This window comes from Sminthopsis crassicaudata, chromosome X (genome assembly GCF_048593235.1).
Source record: "Sminthopsis crassicaudata isolate SCR6 chromosome X, ASM4859323v1, whole genome shotgun sequence".
Lineage (NCBI taxonomy): Eukaryota > Metazoa > Chordata > Mammalia > Dasyuromorphia > Dasyuridae > Sminthopsis > Sminthopsis crassicaudata.
The window spans coordinates 74,749,321-74,766,596 of record NC_133623.1 but is presented as its reverse complement, the minus strand read 5'-3'; the positions used below and the strand labels follow the sequence as shown (position 1 = coordinate 74,766,596).

At 39.4% G+C, this 17,276-nt stretch overlaps 1 long non-coding RNA gene and 1 pseudogene across 1 annotated transcript; both read left to right on the top strand.

Moving 5' to 3' along the window:
• The first annotated feature begins 6,365 nt into the window (after positions 1-6,365).
• LOC141549133 (structural maintenance of chromosomes protein 6 pseudogene) lies at positions 6,366-9,877 on the top strand (annotated as a pseudogene).
• Positions 9,878-10,021: 144 nt separating this feature from the next.
• Positions 10,022-14,771, top strand: LOC141549134 (uncharacterized). Its single transcript, XR_012484234.1, has 2 exons — positions 10,022-10,679; positions 12,534-14,771. It is a non-coding gene; the product is annotated as an uncharacterized LOC141549134 (long non-coding RNA).
• Positions 14,772-17,276: the final 2,505 nt, after the last annotated feature.

Below are 17,276 nucleotides of genomic sequence, written 5' to 3'. Positions count from 1 at the left end.
TTGCACTTCTCTGATCAATAGTGATTTGGCAGAAATTAGGCATGGACGCACACAACACCACATACCAAGATAAGATCAAAATGGGTCCATGATTTAGGCATAAAGAACGAGATTATAAATAAATTAGAGGAACATAGAATAGTTTACTTCTCAGACCTGTGAAGGAGGAAGGAATTTGTGACCAAAGGAGAACTAGAGATCATTATTGATCACAAAATAGAAAATTTTGATTACATCAAATTAAAAAACTTTTGTAGAAACAAAACTAATGCAAACAAGATTAGAAGGGAAGTAACAAACTGGGAAAATATTTTTACAGTTAGAATGTGAAGTTAAAGGTTCTGATAAAGGCCTCATTTCCAAAATATATGGAGAACTGACTCTAATTTATAAGAAATCAAGCCATTCTCCAATTGATAAATGGTCAAAGGATATGAACAGAACAATTTCATCAGATGATGAAATTGAAACTATATCCACTCATATGAAAGAGTGTTCCAATATTACCCTTTTACAAGGAATAGTTCAGACATATTCTCAAGGGAACAACCTGCTCTGAAGGGCCACTATTGGATCTGTGACTTAACTGTCTATACTCACCTACCTCTTACCTGGCAGGGATCTGTTATATTGGATTAATAAGGCCAAATTTTTTCTTCTTCCTAAACAGATAGACAAATATTGAGGGCTTCAACTATATGATGATTTGGAAAGAGGGAAATGGAGATTAGATACCTCCATTACCCAGATTGGTGATGCAAATGATTGGGGTGACACCTGGCCCCCAGAAAGAATAAAGTGTATAGGCCAGCCAGCTGGGCTTAAAATGGAAGCTGGGGATATAGAACCCCAATATATATGTTGAACAAGATAATTAGACTTCAAGTAGTTGTAGAGATTATCACCAATCAGATGGCTAAGGCACTAGATCTTTTGGCTGACCAAGCTATTCAAACCAGAGAGGCTATTGTAAAACAGTAAAACAGCCTGGATTATTTGTTGGCTGAAGAAGGGGGAGTTTGTGTGGAACGAAATTTATCAACATGTTGTATAAAGATTAATGACAATGGAAATCTAGTAAAAGAAATCACTAAGAACATCAGGAAACATGCTCATGTTCCTGTACAGACTTGGACCTCACCGTTCAATACTTCCTGGTGGTCCTGATTTGGGGGAAGTTGGAGGAAGCAGCTTCTTTGGTTTGGTCTTATATCTCTTAGTGGTGTTAAATTACTCCCTACCTGCATACCTTGTTTGATCCGATTGATAACTAGAATAGTCCAAAACTCATTATCAAGAATGATTAGGTTGGAAGAGAAAGCTGAAGGGTCTGTTAGATTGATGGTCTTAAAAGGACAAGTGTGGGAGCCAGTGGCCCAAGAAGACTGACAGGAGCCAGAAGGGAATGAGGAATTAGATAGGGAATGTGAAGTTATGTTACAAAAATTTGAGGAGATGTCAGTGACAAATCAGAGGGGGGACTGAATGAGATGAAGTGAGATCTTTCAAGACAGTTGTGAAAATCGAGTAAGGCTTCATCTACTTAAGAGTTTGAGTAGGCCTGAAGGACTTTAACTCAAGGGCATACTTAAATCCCCTTCCTGCTATACTCCCATGACATAATTTTCTCCCTATTTCAACTTATTGGTCAAGTTCATTTCTTGGGTAGTTCCCTCGTTTAGAATGTAAGACCCTCAGCCAATGAGGATGAAGGTCAGTGGTGGGAGGGGTATTTGGGTATCCCCCAGAAGGTGCTTCCTTGCTCGAGGGGTGGGATGCTCTATTCTCTCTAGAAAGTACAATAAACTTTGCTTTGCTCCTAAATTTCTCCAGATTTTTTTTTTATTAAATGGTGACCTTTCACCATTTCTGAGCCACACAATAGGTTTGGGGATAGGACCATAAATTCTAACAAACTGGGAGTTCAGGATGTCTCCAGTTTAGAACTAGGAAGTCTAGACTCCCAATTATCTTGAGACAATTTATAACCTTTTGGTTACATCAGTCTTTTTTTTTTTTTTTTTTTTTTTTTTTTTGAGGCTGGGGTTAAGTGACTTGCTCAGGGTCACACAGCTAGGAGGTGTTAAGTGTCTGAGACCAGATTTGAACTCGGGTCCTCCTGAATTCAAGGCTGGTGCTCTATCCACTGCGCCACCTAGCTGCCCCTATATCAGTAAGGGGATTGAGGCAGAACAATTAGGGAAACTGAGTCAGAACAATATAAAGGAACTGTGGCACAACACCCCCTCCTCCCATCCCTCCCTCTCTTCCTTCTCCCTACCTCTCTCCTCCCCCCTCTCTCTTTTTCTCCCTCTGTCTCTCTCCTTTCTCTGTCTCCTCTGTGTCTATCATCTATATCTATCATTTACCTATCTCTATCATTTACATTTCTATTTCTATCATCTCCTATCTATATGTAACTACAACTATCATCTATTTCTATCACTTTCAGTTCATTAGTTTTATTGATTCCTCTCCTTTTCCCATCACATTCATTTCTAAATATATTTCTCTCACTTTTCCTACCAAACAAGTCATTTCCTGTAACAAAGATTTCTCCAAAAAAGAAAAATCAATGCAGTTGGGATCAGTTCACAGCACTTAAGAACTGATCTGATTACTTATTCACTAATATTGGGTATTCTGGTTGTACTGGGATTATCCTCCTATTATCCTATAACTTCGATGAGGTCAGGGACTTCCTTTTCTAAATGTTGTATTTCTCCCAAGGCCTAGGATGCAGTGTAATCCCTGCAGATGGTAGGTGCTTAATCAATGTTTATCTACATCAGACTATTTTGAAAACAATTTCCTTGTTTAAGATAACTGGAAGCTGGAGGAGATAAACACCTGAAATACTAGACCTGGATTCATGACAGTAGGACTGGTTCAAAGCACAATTAGGAAGAGTGGAGATTTTTATCTCCTCTTTCCCCTTCATGGTGATCTCTCACACTTGCTAGATTTCTTGGGTACATTCCTATTGGCACTACTTCTCCAGTAAAATTTGTCACTACTGGATTGTTTCCCAATCCTTGGGGAAAGATTGCATTGCTAATGTCCTATTTCCTGATTCATAACAAGGTGTCAATGTATTAATGACAAATTTCAACCACAATTTCCCCCTTCCCCCATAGTCAGGCTGTGTTGTAAAAGAGGACTCTAAAAGAGGACTCTACATTTAGTAGTGCCTTGTCCCAAGAACGAATTGCCAAGCATGGGAATTTCAGGCCCACTACTAATGAAGCCTGAAGAGATGATTTGGGTCATAGATTCCTTTTTTTACCTTAAAAGCAAGGACCAATGAGGAAGTCTGGTCAAGCACCTGCCTGTGCTCTTTGGATTCTCCTCATGTTTCAGAGTTCCTTCTCTTCCCCCCCCCCAATAAGTTCCCCTTTTCCAGTTGTAGAGTTTTCTAGGCCCCTGAGCCTTCTCTAGCAAACATTTGATTGCCTTGAGCAAGACTATGAAAAGTCCAATGGCCAACCCTCTGAAGGGCTAGAGGGGCTGTGACCTGCCCAGCTGGTCAGTGACAACCCAGTTGGGAAGGAGACATCCTGCCTGATCTTACCTTTATAAAGAAAGCCTGTATTCCCATTAAGATAGCCACCCTGTTCTGGTAATTAAAGAGGTCAGTATCAAAAATAACATACCCCAACAGTAGGCAGTCACATTTGGGGTACAGTAAAGTAAGTAAAACAATATAGTCAAACCTCTCTGATTTATTTAGACCAGTATATTTTGCCACAGAAAGAAGGTAATGATGTCTTATGTCAGTGACATTATCAAGGATCAGAACATTTCTGTTAAGGACCTGTGAGGATCCCAGAGAAAATATCTGTCCCTACAATCCCCTTAAGAGAAATAATCAGTGACAAGGGAAAAAAATATGCCATTAAGCTAGAGTGCTATTTCCATGAAGGAATTCCATCTTTGCCTCCAAATCTTTTAAAGATTTTCTACCTGCCTGTTTCGGATCTGCCTTCTCCATCCTCCTCAAATATAAGGAGTTTATTAAATCAAATATAAGGAGTCATTGCCAATTAAAGCAAGAGAAGAATACAGAAAATGGCAATAATCTAGAAGAGTGAGGGAGGTGAGCTCTGAAATCTAGCATATTTCATAAGAATACATCCCTTTCGGGGCAGCTAGATGGCGCAGTGGATAGAGCACCAGCCCTGAAGTCAGGAGGACCTGAGTCCAAATCTGGTCTCAGACACTTAACACTTCCTAGCTGTGTGACCCTGGGCAAGTCACTTAACCCCAATTGCCTCAGGGGGAAAAAGAATACATCCCTTTCAAAGATGCATAATAATAGGCAGCAAGAATGAATACTTCTCCCAGGACTCCCTAAATGAACCCAGAGGATTCAGAGATAGATCACAATTCTTAACTACCTTTTTAGCAGGATTGGGGATTAGAGGAATCCAAAAGTACCGATCAAAAACCCCATAATCCCTTTATTCCCCCCACCCAATAAATCATTTGTTGGAGTAACTATCCCTTTCCTTTTGAAAATATTACATAAGTTTTATTTCAATGTCTGAAGCTCAGTTAGAAGAGAATTAGAGACCATCTATTCCCCAGCTTAAACTGTGATTCTAGACCCCATATGGAGTCTCATATCTGAAATGTGGGGGGTCACAAAATTATGATTTTAATTATCAGTAAATGTGTGATTTATATACCTATTCTATATTTCTTGGGTGAAAAGTGGTCTCAAGTGGGAAAAGTTTAAGAAGTTCTGATTCTAGTCCAGCCTCATCAGGCATCCTCTCCACATTATCTCCAGTAAGAAGTTAATTCAGCGTGAACTTGCCAACTTTAAGTCTTTGGAAGTTCATCACCTTTCTGTACAGCACTCATGTCTAGGAATCTCTTTTTTTTTTTACATCAAGCTAACATTTGCTACCCTGTTCCTTATCCCTATTACCTCTATTACCTATCCTATTTCAGCTCCACGAGACAAAGACAAACAAGTCCAATCTCACCTTTCAGGGCAGCCCCACTATTACTTGAAAACTGCTCAGAACCTGCTTCCTCACCATCAGATTGTTCTTAATGATAAATACGCCTTTTTCCTTCACCATATCCTTTTTATGCGGGAGACCCTATAATGGAAATGCTTTAGAAACTTGTCACTGTCCAATTTAAATTCAATTAGTATCAATCCTCAATCAGTGAAGACAGAATTATTGAACTCTTTGCTGCAATCTTTCCACAAAGCCATTGAAAACGTCCTTGATTAATGCCTATTGTGTTCTTCAATTAGCTCCCCGGAGAGTTTTCACTCTCTTTAAAATCTGTGAACAGTTTGAAATAGACAGGGAGGACTGGAGGGCCTGAGCGGGGGGCCGAGGGTCCGGAGGTGGAGATCTGGGATGATCAGGGAGCCCAGGGGAGCTTGACGAGAGGGAGGAGGAGGGAGAAGCACGGGCAGCGAGAGCGGCTGGGGGCCAAGGGACAGACAGACAGAGGACCACCATATGCATCATTTTCTCAGGGCCCACTAGAAGCCTTTGTTTTGTCGCCCCCCCCCCTCCGGCCATATTGCGTGAAAGTGGGGGTCCAGATCCCTGGTACAGGAGCTGCCAGGAGATGCGATTGCCGCGCAGGCGCACAGCAACGCCTCGGCCCATTCCTCGCTTCCCTTCCATCCCTTCACTGCGGCTCGAGTACTGTGCAGGCGCAGAAGAAGCATTGCCACCCTACTCAGAGGGCGGGGGGGAGGAGGAGGGAGAGGGAAAGAGAGAACCTATTCCCATAGACAGCAGACCGTCCCCCTTCTTTCCCGGACACCGCGCAGGCGCAGGAGGCGACCTGTGCAGGCTTTGCAGTCCGAGATTGGGGTTGGGCCTTGTTGCTCCTGGTGGCCTGGGGCTGAGTGGTGAGAGGCATCCAGCCGCGGGAGTGTATGTGGGAGACAGGGCCCCTCTTTCGCGTGGTCGTTATTGGGAAGGGGTCTGCGAGGCGGCGTGGGGTTCGGGGGGCGGAGCTTCCCCGATGTGGACTGTTGTCGCCGCCGCATCTGCGGGTCTTGGCGTTCGCGGGACCCCCTCCTGTTGCCCGCCGCCTCTGCCGGGGCTGAGTGTCCGCTGCTCCCCCATTAGCCACGCCACCGCCTGTGCCGGCCTTTGGCGTTAGCTGTCTCGGTCGCCGCGCCACTCCCTTCCCTTCTCTCTCCCCACCCCCACCCCCTTGCCCGCTGCCGGTGCTGGACGTTGGCTTTAAAGGCCCCAATCCCCCCAGCCCCCTTCGCGCTCGCCGCTCGCGCCGGACTTTGCCGTTCTGGGACTCGTCGCAGCTGCGCCTCCCTGAGCCGCCGCCGGGCTCTGAGGTAGGTCCGAACTTGGCCGTGCCGGACTAGAAAAGCAAGCGGGGGTTGGCGGTGGCTTGGAGGGTTTGAGCGGACTGAATAGGGCCGAATAGAGCGGCGCTTTGGGCGGCCTTGGGGAGCAGAAGGAACGAGTAGAAGTGACTCGGGGAAGGCTCCTGTGTCACGAGCAGAATGGCTAAGAGAAAAGAGGACGATTTCCTCCCGACTATAGATATGAAAAAGGCTAGACCAGGGCCAGAGGATGATTCTGATGATGAGATGGAGGGGCCCTCCTCCTCTCAGGACATGGCGGTGGAGAATGCTTCTGAGTCAGAGTCAGGTGACTTTGGAATCATTGAAAGTATTCAGCTTGAAAACTTTATGTGCCATGCCATGCTTGGGCCTGTGAAATTTGGGTCTAATGTCAATTTTGTGGTGGGGTACAGTGGGAAGAGTACGTTGTTGACAGCTCTCATAGTTGGTCTCGGTGGAAAATCGTTAGGATCGTCTTTGAAAGAGTTTGTGAAAGATGGAGAGGAGTCAGCTAACATCTCAATCACCTTAAGGAACAGAGGGGAAAAGGCCTTTAAGTCTGAGGTTTATGGGGAGTCGATAACAGTGCATCAGCACATCAGTGTGGATGGAAGTCCAAGTTACAAACTAAAAGACCAAGCAGGAAACCTGGTTTCTTCTAAGAAAGCCGAGCTTACTGCTATTCTTGAGCATTTTAAGATTCGGGTGGATAATCCAGTGTCTATTTTACCGCAAGAAATGGGCAGGCAGTTATTGCGGACCAGAAACGAAGGGGAAAAATACAGATTTTTTCTGAAAGCTACAGAGCTTGAACAGATGAAACAAGAGTACTCGGAAATTTTGGAGAGAAAGGCCCGAAGCCAGCATCAGATACAGCAAGGGGAAGAGCAGCTTGAGGAGCTCAAACGGCAGGGCATAGAAATAGAAGAGCATTTTCAGACTATGGTTAATTTGGGGAATATGTTAGATGACATGAAACATGAGATGACATGGGCAGTGGTGTATGAAAGTGAAAGACAACTTGATGATATGATAAGTAATATAAATGTTGGAGACCAGTGTACTATCATATTAAGTCAGGAACTGGAGGCTTCAAAGCTGATATTTAATGAAGCATTAAAGAGGTATACAGCTATTCATGAGAATGTGCAAAAATTAAGTGAAGAAGCCACTATGTTAGAACCCAGATGCATTCAAGCCAAAGAAGATGCCATGAGAACGTATAGGGCCTATAGTCTAGCAAAGGCTTTCTATAACTCTTCCCAAAATGAATATAACAGATTAGAAAATGTTGCAGAACAGCATCAAAACAAAATTGACATCCTGAAGTCAACTCTGGAAATAGCAGAGTTAGAAAAACAGGAAAAAATCTCCTCATTGAAGGAAAAGATAAGGCGCTTTAAGGATCAAGAAGACTCACTTGTTGAAGAAATAAAACATCTTCATCAAGCTATTGAAAAAGATGACAAAGAACATTCTCAAGTTAGGGAAGAAGTGTCATATGTGCAAAACATACTGAATGAAGACCTACAACAGCTAAACAGATTGAAAGACTGTAAATCTGAGCCACTAAAATTATTTGGACCCCAGATGCCAGCCCTTGTTGAAGCAGTAGCAGATGCCCAGAGACAAGGGCACTTTACTTATAAGCCTCTAGGTCCACTTGGAGCTTATATTCGTCTCAAAGATCCTGACTATGCCTTGGCTATTGAGTGCTGCTTGAAGGGCCTTCTTCTTACCTTTTTTTGTGACAACCACAAAGATGCCCAAATCCTTCAGGAGCTGATGAAAAGGTTTTATCCAGTGGGCTCTCCTCGGCCACAGATAATTGTATCATCGTTTGAATGTGAGTTGTATGATGTATCAGACAGAGCGCCTTATCACCCAGAATTTCCAACAGCTCTCACAGCTTTAGAAATAGATGATGCAGTGGTGGCCAATAGTTTGATTGATATGACAGGCATAGAGTCAGTGCTGCTTATTAAAAATAATTCTGTAGCTCGTAAATTGGTAATTCCTCATGGGCCCCCCAAGAACTGTAGCAAAGTTTTAACTGCCTGTGGTGATGAAGTATATCAGGGACGCTATTACTCATGTGAAGAATCAAGACCTACTTACTTAGGTGATATGGAAGTAGAGATAAGTAATTTGGAGAAAGATGTGGAAAATAAAAGGTCCCGGTTGTCTGCATTTCAGCAGCATTTGTCTTCAGTTGAAAAAGCTATCAGGAATAATCGAGAAACTATTGATAGTCATTATCAACATTTAAAAGAAATAAAGATTAATGTGATAAATATCACTTCAGAAATAAGAGATCTGGAGGATGAAGAAGATAGCCGATCAATAAATCTCTCAGTTCTAGAAGATGAAGCTCAAGAAATTAAAAATGAGATTGAAGAGGTTGTGGAAAAGTTGAGAATTCGAAAGGAAGAGATGGAGAATTTAAGGAAACCAAAAGTAGAAGCTGAACAGAGACATGAAGAATTGAAATTGAAATGTACTCAAGTTTCAGAATTAATAGAATCCCTTATTGAAGAACAAAACCAGACTGTTTTAGAAGTGGAAATAAAACACCAATCCATGATGCATTATGACAGTAGACTTAAGGAACACCTGGATTCCCTTCAAGTGAAAAAAGAAGAGGTGGCCATAAAGGAAAGAGAACTTGAGAGAGAGACTGCTCAAGCCAGATGCATCTGTCCTGAGCGTAAAGAAGTTACAAAAAGTGCTTCTGTTCTCAACAGAGAAATTAATGCCTTAAGAGAACGGATACAGTCAGAAAACTACACTCACAGAAGGCGAGAAGATGTAATGAAGCAGTACCAAGAAGCAAAAGAAAGATACCTGGATCTAGATAGTAAAGTGAAGAATTTGAAAAAGCTTATTAAAACACTGGATAAAGTATCAACACAGAGATATGAAACATACCAGAGAGGTAAAAAGAATCTTTCTTTACAATGCAAGTTGTACTTTGACAGCTTAATATCTCAGTGGTCCTTCTGTGGGGACATGCGCTTTGATCATAAGAATGAGACTCTTTTTATATCTGTTCGGCCTAGAGAGGCTGCTTTCAATGATATGGAAGAGTTATCTGGAGGTAGACCATCTTTTTCAAACTTTATATTAATTCTTACCTTATGGTCTGTCACAAAATCACCCTTCAGATGCCTGGATGCGATTGATGTCTATATGGACTGGGACAGAAGAAAAATTGCCATGGATATGATCCTCAGGATAGCTTGTTCTCAGCAACATCACCAGTACATCCTGCTCACTCCACAATACTATCATCCCCCAAATCCACTAATTGAAATACACCAGATGCCAGAACTTGACAATGACGAGGCAACCCTGCCTTTGAAAGAGGGCAAATCAGAAGAAGAAGAAGCCTGAACTTTTAATTTATGTGACTGTGTTGTCTTCTCATTGTGTTTTATATTTTTGTTTCTCAAAGTGTCTGCAGTATAGTGTGCAAAATCTCCCTACTTGAAAAAGTAATATTTAATAATGAAAAGTATTTCAGAGAGGCAGCTTCAAGATGGTAGAGTAGCAGGAACAACATAACATTCCCAAAAGGCCTCCTCCACAAAGATATACAATAAACACTGGACTGAAGAATTCAAGAAAACTTTACCCTGCAGCAGAAGGAGAAAAACAAATCTATGGACACTGGGGCTGGGGACTTGACCAAGAGCATTATAGCTCTTGACTGAATGAAATTCAAGACTGGGAACTTAAGCGGAAGTACTATGTGTAATGAAAATAAGTTTGTTGCCTGTAATATAAATGACTTCATTTTTAATTAGACCACCTTTTCTATTTAAGTATTTTGATGTTTTTCATAATTTGTTTTTCAATATTATGCTTGTATATACTATATGTTATGAAGAACATGTGTGTTCATAAACATGTGATTAATATAATGAATACCTATATATGACAGCCCAGCAATGGGAAAATTTATTAAAGAACCTCACCATTAGCTTATATCACCAGGTAAAAATGAAATCAATTGCTAAACAAATTAGTTTCCAGCAACCAATAAGAACTTGGGTGTAACCAGTTAATGCTTCTAGCTAAACCTCTGAGAAACTCACAATCTTCACCCTGCTCTTTGGTTGAGACTGAGCCTGGCTCCTGTGTTCTCCACATTTAAGACTCAAGCACTCACATCTTATTTCCTTGAGGATTATGCTCATTGACAGGGATTTGCAGATTTGCCAGCCATCCACCTCGTTGGAAGACAGACCACTTCATCTGGGCAGAGAGAAGAAACTTTGTCATTGAGTACCAGTTCAAGACATTTTACTGGCAATCCCTAGGAAATCAGGTTAGTGGTTTTTTCCCTATTGGGGTGAATATTTGTTTAAAAGGTAATACAAATCAAGGGTTAGCATACTACAGCTCTATAGAACCAATCTGACCCACTAGTTGTTTTTGAGTGTCTCTTGAGCTAAGAATTGTTTAGATGTAAAAACAAATATTCTTGCCTAATCTGTGCAAAAAAAAGATATAAATAAAAGGAACTCAGGCCTTGCACAGTATTATATTAATTACATATTATCTGATGAACATGATAAGAACAAGGTATTAGAGATCACAGAATGTATTGATTGGCAGTTGTTCAACAGATGGTACAGAAAAGTCAATTTTCAATTAAATTTTAAGTGATGATTTGATCTTCAGAGATAGTATTCATTCCTCAGCCAGAAATGGAAAATAATTAGGTTTTCAAATCTCAAAAGGAGAAAAGAAAGACATAGAAACTAGTAGGATTGTTTGGGTCCTGGGGAAATCATATTGCTGATATGATGTATATAGTTACAAATAAAGTGAGGCATTTTAAATGGGGACCAAAACAGCAGCATGCATTACAGCAAGTAAAGAAGGTAGTACTATATACCATGCCCATTGTTCCTGTTTCTTGAAACCCTTTTTATAGATTAGAAGGCAGTCATAAAGGAGATTTTGTGATTTGAGCTTGATAGATGAAGCCAAAAGGAGATAATGAAGAGTTTTACATGCCAGTACAGTTTGGGACCAAAAAAGATGACTACCAGCTCTCATATTAGATAGATTATTATGTGAAAAATTGTCCTTGTTAGTATATTATGCTGTTATGTAGACTGAGAGCCTAATCCAAAGTGTTCCACCAACAATATGAACACCAACTGGCATAGGCCAGAATTACTTCTGTTGGAACTGCTATCACTTAGTATTGAAGTGTAAAAGAAAAATTGAGCCAGGGCAGGGAAAACAGGGATAAACCATCTTCATTTGAAGGTAAAAGTCCATCCCACCAATATATCCTTAAACTGTCATCGAAAGATAATATTCCAGCATGTAAACCCCTTGTAGAGATCCCATTTCCACCAAATATTGCATTGATAATAAACTGAGGCTAAAGCTAGGAAAGACTTATATTATCATACTTAAATCATGCATATCATTTCTTTGGCCCATTTGCCAGAAAGCTAAAACTTTATTTAAATTATCTCTGTATCCATCATAAACAACTCAGTTCTTGGCATGGTATAAAAGATAAATTATTTTGGCTTACTCACTAATAAGCTTAATAAAATATTTCAATTTGCAAATGCACAGAATTAGTTTTTGTTCTCTCCTGTATATGAGAAAACATAGGTTCTTCTCTTGAAGGACTAGCATTGTTAACTGATTATATGGCCAAGCAGTCATTAAGAGTGAAGACAAGTCACATTTTGCAACCTATAAGGTCAAGGACTCAGGGAAGGCTCAGGTCTATATGTGGAACTTACCTACCTTATAATCCAAAGGTACAAGGATGATAAAAAAGATGCTTGAGACTCAGGTCATAAAATCTTCAAGAATACAAATAGAAATCAGTCATTAGAAAAACAGTGAGCTGGTTGAATAATAGGCTGAAGAAAATTCATTCTGGGTTGAGGGGTAAGTTTAAAATTATTGTTCTACTTTCCAATGATTTGGAAAAGAAACTAGTTTCTTGCACAAAGCGATAGTGGTGAAGTAGACCACCCTCCCATCCCCTCACCCCCCACCAAATCAGTAGCTAGTTCTAGTAGAGACCATTGAGACAGAGAAGTAGAGTTCAATCTGGGTTACAGATGAATCTGGTAAAAGATTTCAGATCCTTTGAAGACAAATTATGTACAGAGTTTTACCATATTCTTTTTCTTTTTAACAGATGTGCAAGTGCTGTGATTTCATCTTTGGTGCCTTGGTGACTCTACTGCTGCTCATCCTTGCTTATCTCATCACATGCTCTATCCTGTGTATAACCTCACTGTATCTTCTTGCTGACCCTTGCAGATAAGAAATGGCTTCACCCTCTGTTTGATTATTTGATATCCAGTTGTTCCTGAAATTCACAATTGTGACAAGCAGGATGCACAAGGATACAAAACATTCCCAGTGTGGTAATGGGGAATGCCATTTACTTACATACCCCATTGGAAGTAGTGGGGATACAAGCTTTGGGCTTGCCAGAGACACAAGAAAAACTCACCACAATAACAATTATTGCTTAAACATCACTGGGTGGTGATGCAAGAAATCAAAAACTAGATAGCCATGATTGGCCTAAAGAAAGACAAATGATGGAAGAACATGATAGTGATCATCGCACAGAATGTCACAGGGTATTTGCTTGAGTGGGAAGAGATCAAGAAACTTTGAAATATGTTCTCTTATCAAAGCTCCTGGCTTGGTCTGCAAAGGACTTGACATGAGAGAATCTAGGACATATGGAAAGACCTATCATTATAATGCATTAAGAACATTTTAAAAGTGTTAATGATAAGTGTAATGATGCTTGTGTGTACCATATGTTCTTAATCCTAAGTGATGTTTGCTTGTGTGGAATTGCTATTAATGGTAATTATAATACTATTTTATAGACTATCTTAAATGGCTGTAGGGATAGCCAGCAGCCAGAGGGTGAATATAGTGATGTATATTTGTTGTCTTGATGAAACTTAACTCCATTTTTTATTAGGCCAACATTTTGTGATGAAGTGCTCCTATGTTTGTTTTTCATATCTTCTCTTTCATTATTAAGATAAACATATTGTGGAATAAATTGGTAAACAACATGTATGCTCATGAACAATTGATATATGTAACCCTCATGTAGGACGACCCAGTAGTGGGAAAATTTGGTAAACAACATTACTGTTAACTTATATCATTAGCTATCAATCAAATTAATTGGTAAGGCAATTCATTCACTAGCTGCTAATCAGAATTGGAGTGCAACTATCTGTTGTTCGTAGCTAGAACCACTGGATGCCATCTCTCAGCCTATTCTTGTGTGGAGACTGAGCCTGGCACCTCTGTTCTTCAGACTGAGATTCCCTTGCCGTAATCAGTTGAGGACAGTGTCAATTGACTGATAAAAACATATACCAACTTGCTAAACAGAGAGGAAATCTTGTAATCAAGTACTAGTATGAAACATACCTACTGATAATCTTCAGTTAATAAGTGTAGTAGTTTGTTCCTGATGGGATTAATGTTTATATTTCTTAATAATATAAACTGCAGTGTGACCTAGGGTTTGATAAACACAAGGATCCAAAGTTGTTAGGGGCAAGAAGTGCTGGGAAAACTGGAAAATAGAGAGAAATTATATATAAAACAACATCTCACATTGTATACCCAAATAAGCTCAAAATGTGCACATGCTTTAGACAAAATTGTGAACCTGTCAGTTCACAAGTAAATGAGAGAGAGAGAGAAAGAAAAAGAAAAAGAGAAAGAAGATCTCTCTCTTGGGAAGTAAAAATTATTACATTAAATTTAAAAGGTTTTTGCATGGACAAAACCAGTACTGCCAAAATTAGAAAAAAGTCAGGAAACTATGGAAAAATTTATATCAAGTTTCTCTGATAATGGTTTCATTTCTCACCTATATAGGGGAACTGAGCCTGATTTACAAAAATAAGAGCCATTCTCCAATTGATATATAGTCAAAGGATATGAAAAATAGAAGAAATCAAAGCTGAGTAATCATTTGAAAAATATCCTAAAAGCACTTGTAATTAACCATAATTAGCTATGAAAGACTGAGATATTCTGATCAGCACAATGATTGACAAGAATCCCAAAGGGCTTATGATTTTAAAAAAAAGTTACCACTTCCAGAGAAAAAGAAAAGATGAATTGAGTGCATATTGAAACAATTTTTCCTTTTATTTTTCTTTCTCTCTCTTCCCCACATTATGGATTATTAAGAAATGTTCTGCCTTACTTTATATGTGTAATGGGTATTTTATTTTTTGCCTTTCAATGGATGGGGGAGGGAGTGGGGGGAGGGATAAAATTTGGAACTGAAAATTAAAAAAAAATTAAAAATGAAACAAATACTTGATATAAACTAATGTTTGCATGCTGTTAATGAATAAAGTTTGATTGTTAGCATTGAGAAGTATAAGTCTAATTCATGTTTCTGTCATACTGGTTAGCATATTATTGTGAGCAAAAATTCCAAGAAACAAAGTTCCACTAGAACTTGGCCAACGAATCAATAAATTAATGATCAGTGGTTCTCTTGATAATCAAAGATACCAAAAGAAATTCTAAAACAATCAAGTATGTTCCTTCTGACTAGGAACTCCACTCACTATTGAAATTCTATCCTGATTGGTGGACATTTAAGGAGGAATGGGCTGAGAGCTCTTAGCCCGCCCAAACATTTCATTGTAGAATCCTGTGGCCTGGTCTTAAAAGTATGAGCCCCCTTCAGAAATCTGGGCAACCCATTGGGTTTTCTCTGGTTTGGTTTCTCTTTCATAGGCTGAGTCACCCCAAACTCTAATTAAAAGGGAGAAAGGACAGAAATTCTTTCCCTTGGGGAAGAACCTAATTCAAATGGGATCCTGTTTATGCCATAGACATTATTCAAGTTCCTACTTGGGTGGGGCCCAGCCCAGAAGCCTTGAGAGGAGCTAGGATGCTTAGGACGTTATTAAGCTGGGAAGGGGCTTCTCTAAGCTAGTCTTTTCACAGAGAAGGGAATATTACAAATTACTATAAATAACCAAATGCTAGTGCATTAAAATTACTTTGTCTCAATATACAATGGCAAATTGGTTGTCCACTTACACTATGCCTTCCACTAGAGCAGAATGAGATCCCAGGGGATCTCATTTCATCATGAAATTAGGTGCCATCTGGCATCTTTGTCACCCGCTGTCCTGTTCTAGATCAGTGAGAGCAGGGAGAACTGTACATTGTGATCAAGAGAATTAGTCACTAGCAGGCTACACCTATGTGCAATTGCTGTGAACCTGCAGAACCTCCTGTCTTGCTAAAAGAAACTGAGTCCAGAAGCATTCTCCTGAAATTCTCAACCAAGGACAAGCCAGTCATCTCCAATCTGGGTCAGGAACTTGCAAAGCTCAGAACAAAAGGTAAGTAAGTTAACATACTTTTCTCCCTTTGGGAGCACTGTTAAATTTTGCAGGCCCTCTAGGGATCTAAAAGATCCTTACTGTCTCCTGAGGACCTTATTTTAATTGTATTTATATGTGTGTATCTGTCTGATTCAGATGTGTTCCTTGTTAAAAATAACAACAACAACAACAACAACAACAACAACAAAAACAGTTTGTTGGACTTTTTTTTTTTAATTTCTTTCTTTCATTCTTTCTTTCTTTCTCTCTCTCTCTCTCTCTCTCTCTCTCTCTCTCTCTCTCTCTCTCTTTCTTTCTTTCTTTCTTTCTTTCTTTCTTTCTTTCTTTCTTTCTTTCTTTCTTTCTTTCTTTCTTTCTTTCTTTCTTTCTTTCTTTCTTTCTTTCTTTCTTTCTTTCTTTCTTTCTTTCTTTTAATAGTTTTTATTTACCAGATATATGCATGGGTAATTTTACAACATTGACAATTGCCAAACCCCTTGCTCCAACCTTTTCCCTCTTCCCCCCCCCCCCAGATGTCAGGCTGACCAATACATGCTAAACACGTTAAAGTATAAATCAAACCCAATATATGTATACATGTCCAAACAGTTGTTTTGCTGTACAAAAAGAATTGGACTTTAAAATAGTGTTCAATTAGCCTGTGAAGGAAATCCAAAAAGCAGGCTGACAAAAATAGAGGGATTGGTAATTCTATGTAGTGGTTCATAGTCATCTCCCAGAGTTCTTTCCCTGGGTGTAGCTGGTTCAGTTCATTACTGCTCTACTGGAACTGATTTGGTTCATCTCATTGTTGAAAATGGCCATATTCCCCCCAACCAAAAATTAAACTTGAAATACAAAAATTAAAAGGAGAAATCAATAATATTGAAAGTAAAAAAACTATTGAATTAATAAATAAAACCAAGAGTTGGTTTTATGAAAAAGCCAATAAAATAGATAAACCTTTGGTAAATTTGATCAAAAAAAAAGAAAGAGGAAAATCAAATTGATAGTCTTACAAATGAAAAGGGGGATCTTTCCACCAATGAAGAGGAAATTAGAGAAATAATAAGGAGTTACTTTGCCCAACTTTATGCCAATAAATTTGATAACTTAAGTGAAATGGATGACTTCCTCCAAAAATATAGGCTCCCTAGATTAACAGAGGAGGAGATAAATTGCTTAAATAGTCCCATTTCAGAAAAAGAAATAGAACAAGCTATTAATCAACTCCCCAGGAAAAAATCCCCAGGGCCAGATGGATTCACATGTGAATTCTACCAAACATTTAAAGAACAATTAGCCCCAATGTTATATAAATTATTTGAAAAAATAGGGGATGAAGGAGTCCTACCAAACTCCTTTTATGACACAAACATGGTACTGATACCTAAACCATGTAGATTGAAAACTGAGAAAGAAAATTATAGACCAATCTCCTTAATGAATATTGATGCTAAAATCTTAAATAAGATATTAGCAAAAAGACTTCAGAAAATCATCTCCAGGATAATACACTATGATCAAGTAGGATT